Source organism: Quercus lobata, chromosome 5, assembly GCF_001633185.2.
Source record: "Quercus lobata isolate SW786 chromosome 5, ValleyOak3.0 Primary Assembly, whole genome shotgun sequence".
NCBI classification, from domain to species: domain Eukaryota; kingdom Viridiplantae; phylum Streptophyta; class Magnoliopsida; order Fagales; family Fagaceae; genus Quercus; species Quercus lobata.
The window spans coordinates 67,141,542-67,147,541 of record NC_044908.1 but is presented as its reverse complement, the minus strand read 5'-3'; the positions used below and the strand labels follow the sequence as shown (position 1 = coordinate 67,147,541).

Sequence of the window (6,000 nt, the reverse complement as noted above, 5' to 3'; positions counted from 1 at the left end):
TTTTGATTCTCTCTCTCTCTCTCTCTCTCTCTCTCTCTCTCGTGTTAGTTGTTTCATGGCACTCAAATGCCAATCTACTTCATCTTAGAACCCTTTGCGTTCTGGGGGCTTCCTCTTCCTCTGACCCCACTTCTTCTGTTTGGTTCCATGATGAGAGGGCCCATAAGGACTACTTAGAGAACTTTTCTAGATGAGGCATTCATTCAGAACGCCAAGTCATCCAATCGAATTTTTCCAATACTGACCTACCTATTGTCATCTGCAATCGGGGTTGGGAGTCACTGTGTGGCGTCCTTGTCACATGTCCCTCCGTAATCAAACAAGAGTTCTACTCCAATATGCACAGATTTGATTCTTTAGTACCTCAGTTTTCCACTCACATTCGAGGTACGCGCATTGTGGTCACTCTGGATATTGTATTTGAGGTGCTCCATGTCTTGAGGGTAGTACATCCTGACTACCTCGGTTGTGATCGCCTGAGGATTGTGTCCAAAGATGAGCTTATGTCTTTATTTTGTGAGACTCTTTCTTTTTGGGGTGATCGTCAGAGCACTCGTTGCTTAACCTTTGCTAAAGGTCCAAGATTTTTGAACATGGTGATGACATTTATCCTTCATCCTTTATCACACTATAACACTATCACAGAGACTCGTGCTCACTTTTTGTTGTCCCTCATTGAGGATCTATTTATTGACTTTCCTTTTCACTTTATCTTTTCCCTCATAGATGTCTATAGGGATATGACAACCCGTGATAAGCTCATCTTTCCTTCAACTATCATAGGATTCTTCACCATTTTTCTATCTCCCATCCTCTGTTCGATCACTTCTTCGTCATAGGTGCCATTGACGTAGCTACTATTAAATGGAGTGATGCTCAGCTTTGCCCGAGGCGAATGCAAACCGAGACGGTAACTCCTCCAGCTTCTTTAGCTCCATCAACCTCCACTTCCTTTTCTTCTACGGGTGGAGTGACACTTGAGGCCATCATGGCATAGCTTGTGCTTATGGATGCTTGCGTTGACACTCTCAGTGATGAGTTGTGTCAGGTGAACACCTGTGTTGGTCGTATCGCACGACGACAGACTGTCATGGGTGGTTTCTCTGTGGCCTTCTCTCCTTCTCCCGTGGCATCTGAGGATGATGATGATGACTTTGACGACGATGATGCTGATGAGAATGATAGTGCTAGCTCGCCTAGTGATGATGAGATGTCTACTTGATGTACTTGCACTTTGTCACTCGTGACAAAAAGAGGGAGTAGTTTTAAGATGAGAGTAGTCATACTCATATGGGGAGGGTTAGCATAGGAGATTTTTGTTAGTTTTGGGCGTGTTCATATTTTTTGAGGGAAGTAGTGAGGTTCTTATGTATTTTCTTATAAAAATCATCTTCAGACCATCTTTTGTGTTGTACAAGTGACTATGGTAGTGTTGTGGGAGCAACTCCTAGAAAGCCCTTCCTTTTTGGATTGAAATATATGGATCTCCAACCTCGACATTGCATGGCTAATATCAATAAATCTTCTACTGCACAGTCATACTTCAAACCCATTTGCAAATAAGTGTATAAGAGTTTCAAATGAATTGTACACATACACACACATCACAAATAAGCATGTAGGTGGTTCACATGAATTGAACACACACACACACACATGCAGACCTCTTTTCCCCATTGAGAGTTCTTTTCATAGCTAGAACTTGCAAAGACTTTGCATTTCTCTTCTAATACACTTGTACTCTCCTCTACACTTCTATTGCTTAATCTCTTCCAATCTGCCTTAAAAATCTTGCTATACTTTTGCCCATAAAGAGTCTCTCTTCTGTGGAAGCACCCAGTACCAATATAGCTACATCCTCCATTCCCATCATATCTTGGCATCTCCATCTTTGTTTCAGTGTATAGCACGATAGAAATTTCGTTACAATCTTCTCTAGTCAAAGGCATGCATTTTCAATTCAACATATTGAAATCACTATAAGTTAATTTTTGAAGCTTACCTCCATTATTACATTCAAGGAACTACTATAAACATCATTTTTTGTTAGGTTCTCGAATGCTTGTGGAAACTATACAAAACTAACTGCATTTCCCTTTTCTTCATCCATAAAAAAGCATAAAGCTTCTCTAACTGACTTTGAATTGTTTGAGTATATATCGCAATCCACGTTAAGAATTATTGGACTCTTGCTTATTCTCGATGTCATCCTTATCTAATTTTTTTTATTAGGAAAGATGATTATGAGTATAACATACTTACAAACTAAGAATTAGCTTGGTGAAGCATTTTGCATGCAGATATGATGTATGGTTTACCATTGCATTCATGGTTCTTGCCTTAAAATGGTGATGGTATTGGGGTCTCTTTTCACATTATACCAAGGTAGGTAAAGGTTGTCCTTGAATGTCGACAGCCTCAAAGTCTCTCCCATCAATAAGTATCTACAAATTTTTTATTATTAATTAATTAACTAAGCCATGCAATTGAATAAAATTTAGATACTAAAGTATACTTAATTCATGAGACAAAGAGAATATAAAGTATGTACTTGAAGAATTGTTTGATGGTCACGTTAGCTTGCAACCAATATCCACTCATTGAATCCCTTGTGTTCTTTGCTTATCTCTTTAGATATTCGACCTAGTTTTGTGATGTTTTCAATCTTTTTCTTCATGTCTTCATCAATATAGCTATTTTCGGCCCTTAATTCAGAAATAAGTTTATTTTTTAGTTCATAAAGGCCCATACCCATCAACAAACAAACATTCCTTCTATTTTCTAATGAAACCCATCACCATAAAGATCTTATAGTTAGCTACAATTGGTCTCTCTTCACCATGGCCCAAATTAGCAAAGTTTCTTTACCATTTTATTCCCACATCACCATATATTTACTCACCCATTCATATAAGAGTAGTTTTCATCATTTACCACACATCCTTCCACATATTCCATTATGGGCATAAGAACCTTGGTTAAATATTTGCTGCACTAAGTTGGGGGTCTCTCTCCTTTCATTCGATCCTAATTTTCCTCTTTTACTTGTAATAATGAAACCTTTAATCATTGTTTATTTCTATTATAATGAAGGTCATAATATCTTGGATATGATGGAAATTTTCCTTCATGTTAACTTAATAATAATGAGGAAAATATGTGATTTTTATCATGTAAACACATTTATTAACTAATCCAACGTTACAACTAGATGTCTATCATATTCACTACTAGACCATTTTCCTCTTGTGTTAATGGGCTCACTTTATATTAACTGACTATGTAAAAAATGCATAATTTTTACTATGCGAATACATTTATTAATATTATAGACATCTACCGCTGGACATTTCTCTTATTTACCACTAGACTATTAATTAAGCACTTATTATGGTAAGTCATCCATTGTGCTAGCTTGTCTTTGTAGAAAGTATTTTTTGGAGCCTTATTATAAGACTAGGCTTTTCTTGCTTCATTGATAGCCTTTAGGCCATATTCTAAGCCTAAAGTGGAGTCTTGGTCTTGGCTTCCCAAATATCATATTCACAATGAAAAGACTCCTCCTAACAAAAGTTTACTTACAATGCATCTAAAAAAACATAAGCATATATATAAGTTTATGTTTATATATATACACACACGAAGTTTAGCATTTTTGCTTCATCTAAAAGATAAAAAAAAAGGTTTATTTTTGAAATTATGAGTTCTAGATAGTTCAAATTTTTATTAATTTTGGACATTGCATTGAATTAGCACTTAAAGTTGTAATTAATGAGATAATTTATGGTAATTGTATTCTCATTTAATTGACTATTTTAAATATTTTTATTTTGTTTTTTCCATCTAAAATTAGAAATAACTTGGTTAAATCCTAGTAACAAATGTACACTAAAAACAATCATAGTTCTCAGTCATAAACACTTGGACTGAGAATATGGGGACATAAACTGGTTAAGTAATGTTCCTTGACTAAATTATGAATTTTCAAATTAGTCTTAAAATTTAGTCTCTAAACATAAGAGTAGATTATGAATTATCAAATTAGTCCTAATTAAAATCTTAGAGAATTAGGTCAACATTATATCTATTAAGAACTAAATTTTGTAGCAATCCGTCTACTTTGAGGGTGAATGTGAATGTATAAGTTGAGTGGAAATATCTTTAAAAAAAATCATAATGACTACGTGCTTCGTAACCTTTGATATTCTAAATTTTCTTATAAACTAATAATTGTCGAAAGACTAGATTATATATAAAGGAAACTTACTAAAACCTTTATTCCATTGAAGTTGAAAAAAAAATTACAAAGTAGAAGAACCCTTTTTTTTTTTTTTTTGTTTAGAAAGAACACTGTAATTTTATTCAAAAGATGCCAAATTGGCTTGAATTACAACAGAAAGATGTGGAGGAACACCCTTTATCCACACCATATACTCGCTAAAATGTCTTGCATATTTAGCAGTGTTATGTGCAGCACAATTGCACTATCTGCTAAAATGACTATAATTCACCTCAACAAACTGACTTGACAGCCACTTAGCTTCCTCTATCAGGTTTCCAAACTCAACATGCTCCATGTTATCCCCTAACAGAGCGTCAACGGTGATCTTGGAGTCCCCCTCAAGGATGAGAGACTTAAGACCAATGTCTCTAGCAAATCTCAAGGCTTTTATTGCAGCGAGAACTTCCACTACAGTAACCGAGTAGGGGAGTGAGATCTTTTCCGCAATTACAGCCACCATAAGACCGTTATCGTCTCGAATCACGACACCGACACCTACTAAGTCGTTCTCCCTAAACATAGCCCCATCAAAGTTCACTTTGAGTCTCGGCCAGGGTGGAGGTTTCCAGATGACCCGATTTGAACCTTGAGATGATGGGTGAGGGGGTTTAGGTGGAATGGAGTGAACATAAGCAGCTCGGACTGCCCGCACCTCAGGAAGCACTTGCTGAATCGGGAAGATCTTGTTGGTAGTTCTCAAAGCATTCATCCGATGCCACACCATCCACACAATAGTAGCAAAGTTAGCCAAATCCAAACCTTCCTCAATAATGAGCTCAACCAAGTCCCTGAAACTCTGAAATGTCCTGGTATAGCAGTTCCTCCAGCTTTGATCCTGAGACCACACCTGAGACAGAGAGGGGCATGACCACAATGCATGTAAGGTATTCTCCGAGGTGTTATGATAGTGATCGCAGCAGTCACTTAGGACTACTCTTCGCCGTTTGAGATTAGTTTTTGTCGGAATGGTGTCTTTAATTGCATGCAAAAGAAAATTCCTAATCTTTGGCTGCATGGCGAGCCCCCACACCTTCTTCCATATAACATCACTGTTTGGTTGGTATGAATGGTCATCAAAGCTCTGGGACTTGCATAGAAAATGGTACCCCGACTTGACAGAATATATGCCTAAAGGAGTGAAGGGCCATAGGAGCTTGTCTTCTACTACTTTGTTGCTCAGTGGGATAGACTTGATTAAAGCAATGTCTCTTGGGAGGAAAAGAACATGTAACAGAGGAGTGTTTCAAGACACCTTCTTCCATATACCATCATTGTTTGGTTGGTATGAGTGGTCATCAGAGCTCTGGGACTTGCATAGAAAATGGTACCCCGACTTGACAGAATATATGCCCAAAGGAGTGAAGGGCCATAGGAGCTTGTCTTCTACTACTTTGTTGCTCAGTGGGATAGACTTGATTAAGCAATGTCTCTTGGGAGGAAAAGAACATGTAACAGAGGAGTGTTTCAAGAAGCTGATTTCGGATTGATAAGGGCAGACACAGTCACGTCTTCAAAGCCACTGACTGATAGGGAAGTAATATAAGGATAGAATTCTGATGGAATCCAGGGGTCAAGCTAGGCCTGGATCTTTGCACTCGTGCCCACCCTCCATCTCATCCCCTCTTTTAACACCTCCCTACCTACTAAAATACTCCATCTGTATGAACCCGAGTAGCACTCTGCTGCTGCCATGATGGAACAATGGGGAAAGAACTTAG

The 6,000-nt window shown here is 37.6% G+C and overlaps 1 pseudogene; it reads right to left on the bottom strand.

Moving 5' to 3' along the window:
* Positions 1-1,319: 1,319 nt before the first annotated feature.
* Positions 1,320-6,000, bottom strand: part of LOC115990983 — a 29,255-nt pseudogene continuing 24,574 nt past the window's right edge.